Source organism: Glycine soja, chromosome 14 (assembly GCF_004193775.1).
Source record: "Glycine soja cultivar W05 chromosome 14, ASM419377v2, whole genome shotgun sequence".
NCBI classification, from domain to species: domain Eukaryota; kingdom Viridiplantae; phylum Streptophyta; class Magnoliopsida; order Fabales; family Fabaceae; genus Glycine; species Glycine soja.
Window position 1 is genome coordinate 14,440,449 of NC_041015.1, and position 20,180 is coordinate 14,460,628.

The following is a 20,180-nucleotide window of genomic DNA, read 5'->3' on the forward strand; positions in this document are numbered from 1 at the left end:
AAGTTCAAAGAGGAACTTGACCGAACAGTTGAGTAGGACGGAAGAAAACATGTGGACAATCATTGACCAACATAAAGAGAAGCTAAATCTAGCTGCTAGCCATGAGCAAAGACTAGAGGACGAGCATGCAAAAGTATCTGCTCTGCAAGCGGAAAGGGAAGCAAGGGAAAGAGTGATAGATTCATTATACAGAGAAGCTATGATGTGGATGGATAGGTTCGCTTTCACTTTGAATGGAAGTCAAGAGCTTCCAAGACTGTTAGCCAAAGCCAAGGTGATGGCAAATGTGTATTCAGCTCCCGAGGAAGTTCATGGGATTTTCGATTATTGTCAGCATATGATCGAGTTGATGTCTCACATAATTAGGAACCACTAAGGTGTTTGTATTTATGCTTTGACTTTGACAAGATAGACAATATTGTCTCTTAATGAAAATGAGGTTTGATTCAACCCTATGTCTCTACTGAAATTTTTGTGTGGGTCCAATACTTCGACAACTTATCATTGTCATGCATTCATGTTTAGTTCATTGTCGCATTACTCATTGCATTTTGTTCTTTTAGTAGTTTTAGTCAAAGTAAACATCGTAACCAAAAAAGACAAACACGCTTTACGGCACCCTTATCAAACCCGTTCCAAAACTAAAATCATGAGTGAGATAGAAGAAGTGCAAAAGCAAATGAAGGTCGATATGGAGGCCATGAAGGATCAAATGACCTCCATGATGGAGGCCATGTTAAGTATGAAATGGATGATGGAGAACAATGCGGCCGCAGTTGTCACCACCAGCGCCACTGCTGAGGCGGATCTGACCCGCCCATCCGCCATAAACCAAGCAAATAAACCAATCCCAGACATGGTAGGTCAGGGAGGAGAGGTGTTAGGCAGCACGGGTGGTCCCCACATGGGGCAAAATAGGAATTCTTTCCCATATGGCTTACCCCCCAACTATACACCACCCAACGTAGTGCACATGCCCAACGAGAATGCTAACCATGCCGTTCCCATTCCTTTTGGAGGCCAATAACCCCAATTAGGACATACACCCTTCGCTCAACCTGTGGGAGAAGCTCGTGAAGAGGCTTGGGACCATGCTCTGGATGACTTTGAACCATACCCTACGCTCGCTGCTGAGCGACCGACCTGTAGTGGTATGCCTCAGCCCAATGCCGCGAGGGCTCCTCAACACCGCCCGTTACAACCTCTGCACTTCTCAGTAGGGAGACTGCCTCTGATGGTGGAAGGAAGGGAGAAGTTGGATCTCATCGAGGAGAGGCTAAGGGCCATTGAAGGGATTGGTGATTACCCGTTCGCCGACATGGTGGAGTTATGTTTAGTGCCTGATGTCGTCATCCCCCCGAAGTTGAAGGTGCCAGATTTCGATAAGTACAAGGGGACTACTTGCCCCAAGAACCACCTAAAAATATACCGTCGGAAGATAGGGGCATACTCCAAAGATAAGAAGCTCTTAATGCATTTTTTCCAAGAGAGTTTGGCCAGGACGGCAGTCACCTAGTATACTAACTTGGAAGCTTCCCGGATCTGCTCTTAGAAGGATTTGATGGTTGCCTTCATCAGGCAGTATCAATACAACACCGACATGGCTCCTGATAGAACCCAATTGCAAAATATGAGCAAGAAGGAGCTGTTGGATCGAGTGGCCTCAGAATAATTAAGAAGGGGGGTTGAATTAATTATTCATAAACCTTTACTAATTAAAAATTACTCTTCTAAGGCTTTTACTAAATTGTTAAGAGAATAAGGAGTAGAAGATAAACTTAACAGAAAGTAAAAGCGGAAATTAAATGCACAGCGGAAAGTAAAAGAGTAGGGAAGAAGAAAACAAACACACAAGAGTTTTTATACTGGTTCGGCAACAACCCGTGCCTACATCCAGTCCTCAAGCGACCTGCGGTCCTTGAGATTTCTTTCAACCTTGTAAAAATCCTTTTACAAGCAAAGATCCACAAGGGATGTACCCTCCCTTGTTCTCTTTGAACCTAGTGGATGTACCCTCCACTAGAACTGATCCACAAGAGATGTACCCTCTCTTGTTCTCAGTCAAACCCAAGTAGATGTACCCTCTACTTGTACCACAAAGGATGTACCCTCCAATGTGTTGATACAAAGATCTCAAGCGGTTAAACCTTTGATACTTTGTGAATGGGGATACAAAAGAATTCTCAGGCGGTTAGTTCTTTGAACACTTTTGTATTAGGGAAAGGGAAAAATCAAAAGAATTCTCAGACTGTGTCGTTTTGAATTCTTTGACAAGGGAGAAGGGAGACATAAAAGAATTCAGGCGGTTAGTCCTATGTTCTTTTGGAAAAGGGAGAAGAGAGACACAAAAAGAATTCAGGCGGTTAGTCCTTGGCGAATTCTTTTTGGCAAAGGGAGAAGAGAATGAAAAGATGAATAGCACAAGTTTTCAAGGTTTGGAAAACCAGAAAACTTCAGAAAGCTTTTGGTACAAAGAAGAAGAAGAAGTTCAAAGAGATTCAAGGCTTGTAAAGGATTGATTGAATGAATGTAAAAAGTATCTTGAAAAGCAAATCAAAGCCTTGCTTTTATAGACTATTCATGTCTGGCCAAGAAGACCATTTAGAAGAGTTATAACTTTTAGAAAAACTAAAAACCAATTTGAAAAGGTCAAAAACCTTTTTGAAGAGTTACATCTTTTGATTTATCAGAAACAGTCACTGGTAATCGATTACCAAATCAGTGTAATCGATTACATAAAGCTTTTGTGTGAAAGGATGTGACTCTTCACATTTGAATTTGAATTTCAGCGTTCAAAGGCACTGGTAATCGATTACCAAAACATTGTAATCGATTACAACCTTTTGAAATTAATTGGAACATTGTAAATTCAATTTGAAAACTTTTTCAAAAGAATTTTGCTACTGGTAATCGATTACAACAATCTGGTAATCGATTACCAGAGAGTAAAAACTCTTTGGTAAAAGGTTTTGTCAAAAACTCATGTACTATTCAAAGTTTTGAAAAACTTTTTAATACTTATCTTGATTGAGTCTTCTCTTCATTCTTGAATCTTGAGTCTTGAATCTTGATCTTGATTCTTGAGATCTTGAACCTTGAATCTTGATTCTTGTCTCTAGACTTTCTTCTTGAGTCTTGAATTCTTCTTGATTCTTATCTTGAAATCTTGAATTGTTCTTGATTGATCTTTGATTTACTTGAGTTGTTCTTTGATTGATCTTTGAGCTTTTTGTCATCACCTTTGTAATCATCTTTTGTTATCATCATTGTTATCATTAAAACACCTTTGAATCACCTTTGATTCACCATGAAGCTTTGCTTCTACAGGAGCATGAGTCCTTTAAAGAGTATGCCCAGAGGTGGAGGGACCTGGCAACATAAGTGGCACTCCCCATGATGGAAAAAGAAATGATAACCATGATAATGGACACATTGCCAGTGTTCTACTATGAGAAGATGGTGGGTTACATGCCCTCTAGTTTCGTAGATTTGGTATTTGCGGGCGAGAGGATTGAGGTAGGCTTGAGAAGGGGAAAAATCGGTTATGCCGCTCCCGCCAGCACAAGAAATAGGAGGTTCGAAGCGAGTGGGGCCAAGAAGAAGGAGGGAGACACCCATGTTGTAACTTTAGCTCCTACATGGCCTAAATCCCAACAAACCCCTCACAACCCCACTTACCAATATTCCCCACACCAACCGAGCTTTTCGGCCAACGTCGAAAACCCTCCCAATCTGGTGCCCGTCCAGCAAAGGTTGCCCACTCAACCACAAAGGCCGCCCCCACAAAACTCATTTCCCGCACAATCTCATCCCGCCAGCAACACCAATCCCAACACAAGTTCCAATTCGAGAAGGAATTTTCCAGTACAAAAGCTTGTGGAATTCACCCTGATCCCGATGCCATAAGCTGACCTGCTACCATCCTTGATCACCAACCAGATGGTGGTGGTGAATCCTGAGAAGATCTACCAATCTCCCTTCCCTCGATGGTACAACCCCAATGCAACTTGTGCCTATCATAGGGGTGTCCCGGGACATTCAATAAAGCAATGTGTGGCCTTCAAACACAAGGTCCAGAGTTTGATTGATGCAGGGTGGCTGACATTTCATGAGTACAACCCGAATGTGAGGACGAATCCTCTTGCCAGTCATGGGGGATCGGTGGTTAATGCGGTGGAGGAGTGTGGACCTTGGGGTTCGAAGCGGATGGAAGATATGTTAACCTCTAAGAGGTTCATATTGGAAGCGCTGCATGAAGCAGGCATGATTTGCCTTGATGAGGACAAGGGAGGTTTTTGTTTGATACATCCAGGGGCGTCACACGATGTAGAGACATGCTCGGTGGTAGAAAAGCTGCTACAGGGGATGATGGACAAAGGCCTAATTGAGGTTTGTGGCGCGAGAAAGGGGGGAGGAGATGTGTGCATGCAACCGGTTGATAAAAGCCCGAGAAAACCTAAGCCATTGGTGATCCACTTCACCAAAGATGTTGCCACACAAAAGCCCTGAGGTTTCCAGCCTATCCCAGTTGAGAAGCCTGCCCTTTTCCCCTACAAGAGTGACAAAGCGGTACCATGGAGGTACGCCACACAAGGGCCTGATGGAAGGAAGGACGCATCCATCGTACATGTTAAAGGTGATCTATCTGTCGCTAAGGTCACAAACATCTTTGGCACCAGCGGCATGCCTCGTAACGGGTGGATCTTCGCATCACCTGAGCAGCCAATGCAATCCAAAGACCTAAAGGGGAAAATGAAGGAAGATGTAGTAGAGAGCGATAAGGCTAATAACGAGATCCCGACTGGAAGGTATGCCAAGGAAGAGGATGACTTCAGCAAAAAGGGAATATTCGCTGAAGAAGCAATCGAGTTCCTGAGAATCATCTAGCAAAGCGAGTTCAAGGTGATTGAGCAACTGAATAAAACCCCAGCTAGGATCTCTCTATTGGGACTGTTGATGAACTCTGAGCCCCATCGGGCGCTATTAGTCAAGATCTTGAACGAAGCCCAAGTAGCATAAGACATCTCTGTGGAGGGTTTTAGGAGCATAATCAACAACATCATGGCCAACAATTACCTCACATTCGCCGATGAAGAAATAACTGTCGAGGGCCGGGGACACAATAGAGCCTTGGACGTATCCTTCAAATGTTTGGACTATATAGTGGCCAAAGTGCTTATTGACAATGGTTCTTCCCTCAATGTCATGCCCAAGGCTACCTTGGACAAGTTGCCTTTTAATGCGTTACACCTAAGGCCAAGCTCCATGGTAGTGCGGGCTTTCGACGGCAGCCGCCGAGATGTAAGGATGGAGATCAATCTCCTAATTCAAATTGGACACCACATATGCCAAATTACCTTCCAAGTGATGGAAATAAATTCTGGCCACAACTTCCTATTAGGACGACATTGGATTCATTCGGTTGGGGTGGTCCCTTCAACGTTACACCAAAAGTTGAAATTTGTGGTGGAAGGGCAATTACTTATAGTCTCGGGAGAAGAAGACATTCTTGTGAGTTTTCCTTCTTCTACGCCTTATGTGGAGGCTGCGGAGGAGTCTTCGGAAATATCCTTTCAGCCATTGGACGTGGTGAGCAATGCTTACGTGAAGTCTCCCTCGGTACAACCATGCTCATCCGGGGCCACATTAATGGTAGCTCGGGTGATGTTGGGACATGGATACGAGCCCAAAATGGGTTTGGGCCGGAACGACAATGGTTTGGCAAGTTTGGTAGAGTTCACGGGGAACCGTAGAAGGTTCAACTGGATATGAGCCTACACGTGTCGACGTAAGGAGGATCGCCCTAGAAAGGAAGGGAAGAAACATGGGCCAGTCGCAAGGGCTGCAAGTGAAAGGGGTTCCCTTGTGTCACATCGGTGAAAACTTTGTCGGTGCGGGTTGGATATGCAAGGGACAGGTCACCATGATACACGAAGAAACCCCTCAAGAGCAACCAAATTAGGTGTGGCCATGTCCTTCAGAGTTTGAGTTAGGGAATTGGCGAATCGTCAAACAACCCAAAATTTCTGTGGCAAACTCAATGAAATTCGTTGGTCCTAACCCTATTGCTGGGCCCAGGCTTTAGGGTTTTCTCCCAGTTTGGGCATGTCTTTCGTTACCACGAAATTATAAATATACAATCCTTCTTCATTTGTTCTTGTTGTTGGATTAAGTGGCCTCAGAATAATTAAGAATGGGGGTTGAATTAATTATTAATGTGTCTTGACTAATTAAAATTTATCCTTCTTAATATTGCTAGATTCAATTAGGCTTTACTACTAAGTTATGAGAAAGTAAAGAACAAAAACAATAACTTAGACAAAAGTAAAGCGGAAATAAAAGTACACAGCGGAAAAGTAAAGAGTGTAGGGAAGAAGAAGACAAACACAAGATTTATACTAGTTTGACAACAACCCGTGCCTACATCCAGTCCCCAAGCAACCACCGGTTCTTGAGATTTCCAATAACCTTGTAAAATCCTTTACAAGCAAAGATCCATAAGGGATGTACCCTCCCTTGTTCTCTTTGAACAACCAAGTGGATGTACACTCCACTTGAACTGATCCACAAGAGATGTACCCTCTCTTGTTCTCAGTATTACAACCCAAGTAGATGTACGCTCTACTTGTACCCCAAAGGATGTACCTTCCAATGTGTTAAGACAAAGAATTCTTAGGCGGTTAGACCCTTGAATCTTTGTAAGGGGAAACAAAAGATATCTCAGACAGTTAGTCCTTTGAAATCTTTTGTTTAAAGGGAAGAGGAAGAATCAATAGAATTCTCAGGCGATTAGTCCTTTGAATCTTTTGACAAGAGGGAGAAGGAAGAATTAAAAGAATTCTCAGGCGGTTAGTCCTTTGAATTCTTCTGGCAAGAGAGAGAGGGAATTAAGAGAAAGAATAACACAAGTTTTTGGCCAATGAATTTTTCTTGAATAAAGAAAGTATTGAACAAAAAATCTTAGAAGAATACTTTGAAAGAATGAAATAAATCTCTTTTAGAATGAAAGGAATCTGTAAGTTCTCTTTTTAAAATTCGTGCCATGGTCACATATTTATAACCATTTGATGGCTCTTGAAAAAACAAGTTAAAAGTTGTGACTCTTGGCAATTTCTTCAAAACTAGTCACTTTTTAAAAGTTGTGACTCTTTTGAAAAACTGGTCACTTTAGAAGTTGTGACTTTCTTGAAAACTAGTCACTTAAAGGTTGTGACTTTTGAAAAAATCTTCAGAAACAAGTCACTTTAAGAATTGTGACTTTTGGTAATTTATTTTTCAAAATAAGTCACTGGTAATCAATTACCATCATAGTGTAATCGATTACACATCAACAAATGTGACTCTTCATGTTTAAATTTGAAATCAAAACGTTTAGAAACACTGGTAATCGATTAAAAGTATTGTGTAATCGATTACACAAGTTTGAAATGATTTGAAAATGTTTTATCATAAGTTGTGACTCTTGAAATTTGAAATCTAACGTTTTAAAACATTGGTAATTGATTACATGATTATGGTAATCAATTACAGCTTTGTAAATCAGTTTGAAGAGAATGTTGGCTACTGGTAATCGATTACTGCCTTCTGGTAATCGATTACCAGAGAGTAAAACTCTTGGTAAAAGATTTTTCTTTGAAAAATTCTCTTGAACAAAATTGTGCTATTCAATATTTTGAAAAACTCTTTTAATACTTATCTCAATTGAGTCTTCTCTTGAATCTTCACATTAATCTTAATTCTTGAAACTTGCTTTGATTGAACGACTCTTTGATTCTTGAAACTTGCTTTGATTGAACGACTCTTTGATTCTTGAAACTTGCTTGACTCTTGATTCTTGACTTGAGTCTTTGGCCTCATCAAAATAAACTTGGAAAACATTGCTTCCACACTTGCACTTTTGTCCATTTTCATTCTTCCACATATTTATTTTTGTTGCGATTAAATGGTACAAATCCGACAATGAGTCCTGTGAGGGTGATGATACCGAGGACCCAGACGTTGATTTTGAGCAACTGGTAAATCAAGCTGAGGAAGAGGAAGATGAGGATTGGGGGCTTCCCCTAGAGCTAAAAAGAATGGTCGAACAAGAAGACATGGAGGTAAAGCCACACTAAGAAGAAACGAAGATTGTAAACTTAGGTGTTGGTGAAGAAAGAAAGGAGGTCAAGGTTGGCATGGGCATGTCCACGAATATCCAGGATGAATTGGTGGCTTTGCTGTGAGATTACCAAGACATCTTCGCTTGGTCATACCAAGATATGCCCGGCTTAAGTCCCGACATCGTAAAACATAGATTACCTCTGAATCCTGAGTGTTCCCTAGTAAAACAAAAGCTGAGGAGGATGAAGCCCGAGATGTCCTTGAAGATAAAAAGAAGAGATGAAAAACCAATTTGACGCTGGCTTCTTGGCCGTTGCTCGATACCCGGAATGGGTCACCAATATCGTGCCAGTCCCTAAAAAGGATAGAAAGGTGCGAATGTGCATGGACTATCGGGATCAAAAGAACGTTGCAAAGGTTGGCAGCCAGCTTTTTCCTAAGTGGAAATATCATGTACAAGAGGAAATATGATATAGTTTTGCTTAGATGTGTGGATGCCAGAGAGGCTGAGCAAATGCTAGTAGAAATGCATGAGGGATCCTTTGGAACACATGCCAATGATTGTTTCAGGGTATTATTGACTCACTATGGAAAATGATTGTTGCATCCATGTAAGGAAGTGCCACAAGTGCCAGGCTTTTGTCGGTAATGTCAATGCTCCGCCCATACCTTTGAACTTTTTGGCAGTGCCCTGTCCGTTCTCTATGTGGGGTATAGACGTGATTGGAGCTATTGAGCCCAAAGCTTCGAATGGACATCGCTTCATTTTGGTTGCCATTGACTACTTCACCAAATGGGTCGAAGCAACTTCATATGCCAGTGTAACTAGGAATGTGGTGGTTAGGTTCATCAAGAAAGAGATAATTTTTCGGTATGGGTTGCCCAGGAAGATTATCACCGATAATACCACCAATCTGAACAATAAAATGATGAAGGAAATGTGCGAGGATTTCAAGATCCAACACCATAATTCTACATCTTAGAGGCCCAAGATGAATGGGGTAGTTGAGGTTGTTAATAAGAATATCAAGAAAATTGTCCAGAAGATGAGTGTGTCATACAAGGATTGGCATGAGATGCTCTCCTTTGCACTGCATGGTTATCGAACTTCGGTGCGCACATCGACTGGGGCAACCCCATTCTCTTTGGTCTACAGGATGGAGGTTGTGCTTCCGTTTGAAGTAGAGGTTCCTTCATTGAGGATTCTAGCCGAATCAGGGTTGGAGGAATCGGAATGGGCCCAAACTCGGTTTGATCAGTTGAATCTTATAGAAGGTAAGAGGTTGGCTGCCATGAGCCATGGACGATTGTATCAAAGCCGAGTGAAGAACGCTTTTGACAAGAAGGTGTGCCAGTGCAAGTTCAGTGAGAGGGATCTCGTCTTGAAGAAAGTATCACAAGCTCAAAAGGACCACAGAGGGAAGTGGGCTCCAAATTATGAAGGACCTTTTGTTGTGAAGAAGGCGTTTTTAGGAGGGGCACTGGTGCTTGCCAGTATGGATGAAGAAGAATTGCCTTTGCCCATGAATTTTGATGCATAGTACCTAGGGCAGCTAGAAGGTTTAATACATGATTGTCTCCATGGACTCATTAGGATCTCCAAAGTCTTAAAATCCTTTGTAAACCATGATCACAACATTAATGAGTATTGGATTAATGATTTGCATCTTAACTTCCTGTGTCGTGTCTTTTACTTCTTAAGAACATACACTCTCGATCTTGCCCACTAAATCCAGAGCCATTTGGCCCGATCAACGGGATGTCGTAAGTGTTTAAGTAAAATTGAACACAATAACACCTATTTAATTGTTGCACTTAAACATCCAAATCAAAAGCATGCATGCATTCGCATTGTCATCCTGTGGATCGGAGGATGAATAAAGAGTCATTTTGAGTGATGGTCAATACCACACCAAAATTGAGACAAGGGTAAGTAAAAAGTAATGTAGGCACTTTGTGGTGGTGTTTCACATTTGTTGCATGATGCCATTTCCTTTGTTCAAAGCTTAGGGGCAGGTACAAGCAGGTGCTAGGCCCATGATCAATTAATCATCATCCCGCGTCCGGCTCAAGACGTTAAAGAAGCGCTCCTAGGAGGCAGCCTAGTACCTCTAATTCTGCTCTTTAAAATTCCCGCTTTTATTTATTTGTTTGTTTTCTTGAATTATATTTGAATTCACCTAAGTTTATTTGCAACTATAGGAGTTTAGAAAATATAAACATAACCAGGAATAATCAAAAAATTTGCAAAGGGGTTTTGCAAAAAACAAAAAAAAAAAATTAGCTCGCCTGGGTGAGCATGTCTGATGCTGGAAGTTTAAAAGGGGGGGGGGGTGAAGCCATTCTTCACCCCATCTCTCCCCCAAAGCTCAAAAACACCAAGTGCTCATGGGACTTTCGAATTCAGCAGCCCCAAGCAAGCCATTTGCACTTTTTGCTTTCATTTTCTGCACTTTTGTTCATCCCCTACAAGTAAGTACCACTTTCCTTTGAATTTTGGCTTTCCATTGTGGTATTTTGGTGCTCTAGTTGCCTATTTTTTGCAAATCTCGTGAGACAATTTATGTGTGAATCCATTCTTAGTTTGTTTGATTGGGGGGCTATGAGGGATGGCCCTAGGCCTACCTTGAATTCTAGTATGAATTGGCATGTCATATTGTTCTCGTTCCTCATTTTTCATGCTTGAACATGCGCCCACCAACTATTTGGTGAAATGCCTCAATGACCTTTGCACATCACATTGTGAAGTTTGAATTGTGGAATGAATTTGTGCATGTATGGTTGTCATTAGGAAGGTATGGACAATTTAGATTTTTAGATTGAAATGCCAAAAGCATGAGTTAGGCATAGGACTCTAAGTTTTGTCTTGGATGCAAAAATGTATGAATTACATGAATATGGGAGCATGATTGTTTGGATTTAGACTAATATTCGGACTTGCTACACTATGATAGGCACCTTGCATATAGGTAGCTAAAATACTTTTCAAAAAAATTTATGTCAAAATAATGCATGCACCAAGGTACGATTGTTTTCTAATTACACGTTGACACTTGCATTTGGTGAAAAGAAATATGCACCATTCAAGTTGTTTGGCTTTTGTTGTGTTTGAGATAAATGAAATGATGATTGGTATTTCATGCAAACTAACTTTGTGAATGTGTCCTCACAGGACGTGGCTCCAAAGAAGCTTCCAGCTAAGAGGGCGAGGAAAGATGCCGCTGGAGAAGGTTCTAGTGCAGTCCCACAGGTGGATGTGGAGTTTGACGGACATCGGTTTCAAAGTGAGGAACACTAGCGCCAATTTGAGGCCATTAAGGGCTGGTCGTTCCTCAAGGAGAGGCGAGTCCAGTTGAAGGAAAGAGAGTATGTCAAATTCCAGGAGGAAATTGCCAGGAGGTAGTGGACTCAACTTGCGGCACCCATGGCTAAGTATGATCCAGAACTAGTCATGGAGTTCTATGCCAATGCATGGCCCACGGAGGAGGGAGTCAGGGACAAGCACTCCTGGGTGCGAGGCCAATGGATCCCCTTTGATAAGGATGCCATTAATAAGTTCCTGGGGCATCCATTGGTCTTGGAAGAGGGCCAACGCTACGAATTCAGTCAAAGAAGGAGCTAGGCCTCAGGGTTCGACGAGGAGGCCATCAGTCAGTGACTTTGTGTTCCAGGGCAGGACTTTGCCCGAAGCGTGGCGGGAATACGGGCGTGGATCATGTGCACTAGCATGACCACCCTGACATTGATTTGGATGACATTGTTGCTCAGCAACATCCTCCCCAACAATCATAATTCCGACCTCCCCTTGCCGAAGTGCCAGTTGGTCTATGCCATCTTGACCCAGGTGAGTGTCCATGTGGCCCAGTTGATCTTAGACGCTATGTAGAAGTAAAGCTTCATGGTGAATCAAAGGTGATTCAAAGGTGTTTTGATGATAACAATGATGATGACAAAGGTGATGACAAAAAGCTCAAAGATCAATCAAAGAACAACTCAAGAGAATCCAAGTTCAATCAAGAACAATTCAAGAGTTCAAGATAAGAATCAAGAAGAATTCAAGACTCAAGAAGAAAGTCTAGAGACAAGATTCAAGATTCAAGGTTCAAGATCTCAAAAATCAAGATCAAAATTCAAGACTCAAGATTCAAGAATGAAGAGAAGACTCAATCAAGATAAGTATTAAAATTTTTTTCAAAACTTTGAATAGCACATGAGTTTTTGACAAAACTTTTACCAAAGAGTTTTTACTCTCTAGTAATCGATTACCAGATTATTGTAATCGATTACCAGTAGCAAAATTGTTTTGAAAAAGTTTTCAAATTGAATTTACAACGTTCCAATTATTTTCAAAAAGCTGTAATTGATTACAATATTTTGGTAATCGATTACCAGTGCCTTTGAACGTTGAAATTCAAATTCAAATGTGAAGAGTCACATCCTTTCACACAAAAGCTTTATGTAATCGATTACACTAATTTGGTAATCGATTACCAGTGACTGTTTCTGAATAAATCAAAAGATGTAACTCTTCAAAAGGTTTTTGTCTTTTTCAAATTGGTTTTAAGCTTTTCTAAAAGTTATAACTCTTCTAAATGGTTGTCTTGACCAGAGATGAAGAGTCTATAAAAGCAAGGCTTTGTTTTGCATTTCAAGCATCTTGAATACTTTTCCAATCAATTCATTCTTTCACACTTTTACACTTATTCAATCAATCATTTACAAGCCTTGAATCTCTTTGAACTTCTTCTTCTTCTTTGTACCAAAAGCTTTCTAAAGTTTTCTGGTTTTCTAAACCTTGAAAACTCATGCTATTCATCTTTTCATCTCTTCTCCCTTTGCCAAAAAGAATTCGCCAAGGACTAACCGCCTGAATTCTTTTTGTGTCTCTCTTCTCCCTTTTCCAAAAGAACAAAGGACTAACCGCCTGAATTCTATTGTGTCTCCCTTCTCCCTTGTCAAAGAATTCAAAACGACACAATCTGAGAATTCTTTTTATTCTTCCCTTTCCCTAATACAAAAGTGTTCAAAGGACTAACCGCCTGAGAATTCTTTTGTATCCCCATTCACAAAGTATCAAAGGTTTAACAGCCTGAGATCTTTGTCTCAACACATTGGAGGGTACATCCTTTGTGGTACAAGTAGAGGGTACATCTACTTGGGTTTGACTGAGAACAAGAGAGGGTACATCTCTTGTGGATCAGTTCTAGTGGAGGGTACATCCACTAGGTTCAAAGAGAACAAGGGAGGATGCATCCCTTGTGGATCTTTGCTTGTAAAAGGATTTTTACAAGGTTGAAAGAAATCTCAAGGACCGCAAGTCGCTTGGGGACTGGATGTAGGCACGGGTTGTTGCCGAACCAGTCTAAAAACTCTTGTGTGTTTGTTTCTTTCTTCCCTACTCTTTTACTTTCCGCTGTGCATTTAATTTCTGCTTTTACTTTCTGTTAAGTTTCTCTTCTACTCCTCATTCTCTTAACAATTTAGTAAAAGCCTTAGAAGAGTATTTTTTTAATTAGTAAAGGTTTAGGAATAATTAATTCAACCCCCCTTCTTAATTATTCTGAGGCCACTCGATCCAACACGCTATATATCAATTTGTAGGGATCATGCCTCCTAGGCACCCAATGGACCCAGAGAAGTCCAACAGGGCACTAGGGTTTCCGGCTTTGATCACGGGCCTTTGCCAATTCTATGGGGTGCCAGTTACTCCCACCAAGCTTATCTGGCCTCCCATTAATAGGGTCTTCATAGAAAAATATTGTATGTCGAGGCAGGCACAACAGTAGGGTCAGGCACAGCAGCATCAGGAGGAGGACCAGCAGCAGCCAGCCGCAGATACGTCGCCACCACCTCGACGGCAGCCACCATCCCTGGAGTCCATCTCCGCTCACCTACGGAGGATAGAGCTCTAGATGCACATGTATATGCAGCATGTAACTGGCCAGCAAATGGCTAATCAAAGGGGTCAGGTCCAGTTGAATGAGAACTTCTACCGGTACACCCTGCACCAGCAAAGCTAGGACCCCAGTCCTTTCCCGTGGCCTACCTCCGAGTAGTTCAGGGCCACAGTTGCATGGCCTGGAGATGAGCCCGATTTACAGACAAGGGCAGGACCTGTAAGGGCCCCCAGAGACGAGGTTGGAGCTCAGGAGGATGATGATATGGCTGATGTGCTGGACTACTTCCTTTGAGGAGGCAGAGTTGCATGGCCAGGATCGCCTAAAAAACTGTGATTTCGTCTTTATTTTGTTATCGCTTTCATTTTTTGTTATCTCATTGTGATAAACCTGAACTTTATGTTATCACTTTCAGTTTTTGTTATCTCATTTTGATAGACCTGGACTTTAGGTTATCGCTTTCAGTTTTTGTTATTTCATTGTGATGAACTTTACCGCTTCTAGCATATTGTCGTACTATTACATTGTGATGGTTTGTATGAATCAAGAAAACTAAGCAAAAAAAAAAAAAAACAAGGTCGTGTGTATTGGTTTCTTTTCATTCACACACATTTTGTTCCCAGGATACAAACTTTTTCTATAAAACAAAAAAAAAACCAAAAAAAAAAATAGAACAACACGATTTTGAGAAAAAAGAAATGACCGCCAGTTTTCTTTGGAAAATTCACAAATCAAAACACAAAAAGTTTTTGAAAAAAGAAATGTGCACCTAAAGGGTGAACACAACGAAAGATTTTCCCGAATGCCAAAATGGACTCGGATGTTTTTATGACTTAATAAAAAGAGAAATCTTTGAAACACTGGTTTGATTTGAATGGGGAAACAAACCCTAAGCCTTCGTGTTTGCATGGCCACAAAAGCCTTATGTTTGAGTGTCCACATGGATGTGTGTTGTGATTAATTTTGCATGAACTTCTAGTCATCATAATATGTGTTTCATGGAAGTGATTTGGGCATTCCCTTGTTGCTGAGCCATTTGCTAAACAGATATCCTGACACAAATCATGTCCCACCATGTGTAGGCCTCTTGAGCCAGATGTCAAATTTTGGCCATGACCTTGACCTAGTATGGAAATTTCCAACCTTACCCTAGGAAGAGAAAACAAGAAGATCTTCCAAGAGAAGCATCCCTTACCTCTTGGGTTAGAGATGTGCGTCAGAAGAAAAAGAAAATAAAAAGAGAAAGAAAAAAAAAGAATCAATGAATCAAAGATTGAAGAAAAGTAAAGGAAAAAAAAAAAGAGGGGGGTTCTTTGGACCAAACTATATTTGAACAATGTGCAGAATTTTCAAAAGAGGAAAATATAAAAGAAGAGAAATGATAACTTATTTGAAACCTAGGGGTGTAAAGCGATCACCTGCTTTAGTTACAAACCCAATCTTTGTGTCCGCTCTTGTTCCGCGCTGAACCAAAGAGAAAAGGAAACAGAAACAAAAAGGCCCGAACGACCAAAGCCAAATTTCCTAACAAAATCCAACTTGATAAAGTCCTATTGATCCATGATGATTGCACATATTATCTTTGATTTGATGGGAAATGACTTGCAAACTCCATCTATGACATATCTGTGGTTTGGAGTTAGGATGAAACACTTGCTTGTGCGAGACTTTATACACCTTTAGTAGTTTTCCTCCATTCGGTTGGGCCCAGTGTTTCTTATAATGTTCTTTTAGAAACAAAATTCTAATATCTTAAATCTCATTTTTTTGGTTATGAGAAATTCTCTCTGGATGCTTTCATTCCCCAGTAGTCACATTTTTTTTCTTCAAAAAAATATATGTTGTTCTGATTGGTTTGGGGGTTTGTTTCTTTACTAAGCGTGTTCATGTTTTAGTGAAATAATTTCAAGACTATCAAAGTCTTCTTTATTTTTCAAAGACTATCATAGTCTTTTGTCTTGCAGAGACAATCAAGGTCATCTGCTCCTTTACTTTTCAAAGACTATTAGAGTCTTTTGTCTTGCGGAGACTATCAATGTCATCTGCTCGTTACATTTCAAAGACTATCAGAGTCTTTTGCTTTCAAGACTATCAAAGTCTATTGGCTTGTAGAGACTATCAAAGTCATCTGCTCCTTTACTTTTCAAAGATCACCAGAGTCTTTTGTCTTGCAGAGACTATCAATTTCATTCACCTTTACTTTTCAAAGACTATCATAGTCTGTTGTCTTGCAAAGACAATCAAGGTCATCTGCTTCTTTACATTTTCCAAGACTATCAGAGTCTTTTGTCGAGACCATCATAGTCTTCTTTACTTTTCCAAGACTATCAGAGTCTTTTGACTTCAAGACTATCAAAGTCTTCTTTACGTTTCAAAGGCTTTAATGTCTTTTGTCAAGACTATCAAAGTCTTCTTTACTTTTCCAAAACTATCAGAGTCTATTGTCGAGACTTCAATGTCTCCTTTATTTTTCAAAGGGGCTATCAAAGTCTTTTGTCGAGACTTCAATGTCTCCTTTACTTTTCAAGACTTCAGGGTCTTTTGTTTGATGTACCTAATACCTCTTACATTCTTTCTTTTTGCGGGTTTCACTGCTGGGGTTTCCGCTAGTGGCTGGTCGGATGGAAAGATTGCTAGGATCAAATTAGTGTCCTTATCTTTACTTACCTTTTCATTTTCAATGAAAAGATAAGTAAATAGGGGCAACTGTCAGACCCTAATTTCGTCCGGGGACGATCGTTTGCTAAAGCTTTGATTCTTGCTAGCCGAATTGAGCTGCTTAACACCAGTTGTCGTGCAATCTAAAAGGTTTTTTGACGTTTCAGAAAAGAATACAAAAAATTGTTGGAACAAGTGGCCTCAGAATAATTAAGAAGGGGGGGTTGAATTAATTATGAACGTGTCTTGACTAATTAAAAATTTATCCTTCTTAATGTTATTAGATTCAATTAAGCTTTACTACTAAGTTATGAGAAAGTAAAGAACAAAAACAATAACTTAGACAAAAGTAAAGCCGAAATAAAAAGTGCACAGCGGAAAAGTAAAGAGCGTAGAGAAGAAGAAATCAAACACAAATTTTATACTAGTTCGACAACGACCCATGCCTACATCCAGTCCCCAAGCAACCCATGGTTCTTAAGATTTCCAATAACCTTGTAAAATCTTTTACAAGCAAAGAGCCACAAAGGATGTACCCTCCCTTGTGTTCACTATTACAACCAAGAAGCTACCCGCTGCTTACACAGAATTCTCAGATGGTTAGTTCTTTGAATTCAGTGTTTGGACAAAGAATTCTCATACGGTTAGTTCTTTGAATTCTTTGTTTGGGGAATCAAAAGAATTCTTAGACGGTTAGTTCTTTGAATTCTTTTGGCAAGAGGGAGAAGGAAAGAAGAAGAATAAAATAGAATAAGCACAAGTTTTTTGCCCAATGAACTTTTCTTGACAAAGCAAGTATTGAACAAAAACTCTTAGAAAGATGTTGAGAATAATTGAATGAAATCATCTCTTAAAATTCATGCCATGGTCACATATTTATAGCCATTTAATGGCTCTTGAAAAAACAAGTTAAAAGTTGTGACTCTTGGCAATTTCTTCAAAACTAGTCACTTTAAAAGTTGTGACTCTCTTGAAAACTAGTTACTTTAAAAATTGTGACTTTTGGCAATTTATTTTTCAAAATCAATCACTGGTAATCGATTACACATCAACAGATGTGACTCTTCATGTTTAGATTTGAAAACCAACATTTAGAAACACTGGTAATTGATTACAAATGTTGTGTAATCGATTACACAAGTTTGAAAATGTTTTATCACAAGTTGTGACTCTTGAAATTTGAAATCCAACGTTTAAAAACAATGGTAATTGATTACATGCCCATGGTAATCGATTACTACTATGTGAAACAGTTATAAAACTGTTTGGGCTTCTGGTAATGATTACTGTCTTCTGGTAATCGATTACCAAAGAGTAAAAACTATGGTAAAAGATTTTTCTTTGAAAAATTCTTTTGGACAAATTGTGCTATTCAACCTTTTATTTTGAAAAAATCTTTTTATACTTACCTTGATGTTTTTCTTAAAGTTCTTGCATATCTTGAGTCTTCTCTTGAATCTTCACTTGAATCTTGATTCTTGATTGAACGACTCTTTGATTCTTGAAACTTGTTTGACTCTTGATTCTTGACTTGAGTCTTTGGCATCATCAAAATAAACTTGGAAAGCTTTACTTCCACAAAAATACCCAAAAACGAGGCTGAGGCACTTTCGAATCACTTCCGTGACCAATTCCTACATCGTTCTTCGTTCGTTCTTTATTTGTTAACCAGTTAGTTTTTTATTTTGAATTTTTGAATTCGCTTTATGCACCCTTAGGGTCCCCTCTTGCTTTTCACATCTTCATCTTCATTCTTTTACCATCAGTGATCTCATTTCTTTGTGTAAAGCAAATTTTGACCCATCGTTTGCACTGTAATCTCACTTTATCATTGTAAAATAAAGTTTCGACCGATCGTTTGCACCATAATCTCACTTTATCAATGTAAAATAAAGTTTTGACCGATCATTTGCACCATAATCTCATTCTATCATTGTAAAAATAAGTTTCAATCGGTCATTTACTTCATAAGTCATCTTTTAATGAGTTTGAAAGTAAATAAGTGAAACCAAAGTTAAAATCAACACACAACCAAGCTTTTATCCACAGAAAATCACTTGAATCCATTCAAGGTCCAACGCCTTAACGGTCTCTTTTACTCTTGTTGGTTAAAATAAACCTTTTAAAAGTTTAAAATCAACACTACGCGTAAATTTGTTACTTTTTTAAGAACTACATAGGTCTAAGTTCCTCTTCGCACTTGAGGATACGTAGGAGTAAGGGTCATGCTCTTGTCAACCCCTAAAGATAAAAAACACAAAAAAGGGAAAAATAAATAAATATTGAAGTCATGATTTTGCACACTTGATTAAAGGCCGTCGTCCCTTGTGACGGACGCATGGGGTGCTAATACCTTCCCCGCATGTAAACAACTCCCAAACCTTTATTCTTAAAACTCGCATATCCCTTTTTGATTTTTCTAACATTTTCCTCGAATAAACATTGGTGACGACTCCCGCGTGTCTTCCTTCTTTGGATGACGCACCCTTGAGTCTCGCCTCGCCCTCCCACCGAAAGGTAGGTTGTGACAATATATATCTTATATGACCTGTTTGTATTTTTGTCAGCATATTATTAATTTTGTGTTCTCTATTTAGTTAATACTCAAGTAAATAGTCTCACAATGCTAAATAGGCCATGTTTTAAGATCTGTAAGGAAGCCGTAGAAATTGTTCTTGGTTGTATGAATTTGGACTTGGCACTGAGAACGGAATAACCCACTTCCACTGCATTATGATCATGAATAGCTCTATTCTGGAAGCATGGTGAAGACCTACTCGTGCATTTAGTTTTGATCTCACAATAGATTTGAAAGTGCTCATTTAAGATCGACCTATCAGAATAAGAAAACAAAGAAAACTAAGGGTGCTGTAGAAGGGTCTTCTCAGCAAAAGAAACAAAAGAAAGATGAAGAATTTACCTACTACTTCTACAAGAAGAAAAGTTTGGACACATGAAGAAAGAGTGTCCAAAGTACATTGCATGGTGTGTAAAGAAAGGTAAATTTAGCTTTTGTACCTAAAGATACTTGGTGGGTGGAGTCTGATGCTACTACTCATATAAGTGTAACCATGCAGGGTTGCCTGTGAAGCTGCCAAATGATGGTGAAAGATTCATATTTTTGTGGGCAACAACAAAAGGGTTGTGGTGGAGGCTATAGGAACTTTTAGATTACATTTGAAAACTGGATTTTATTTGGATTTATTTGAGACTTTTGTTATACAGTCGTTTAGATGGAATTTGATTTCAATTTCTAGTTTGGACAAATTTGGTTTTTCTTGTTCATTGGGAAAAAATAAAGTTAGTTTCTACCAAAATTCAAATTTGATTGGTTTCGGTTCTTTAATTGATAATCTATATATGTTAGATGTTATTTGTCCCTATAATGAAATACTGCAAACAAATTCACATGGTATAAAACAAAAATTAAATGAGAATTCAGCCACCTTATGGCACAAACACTTAGGTCATATCTCCAAACAGAGAATTTAGAGACTTGTGTTGGATGAGATTCTTAAACCTTTA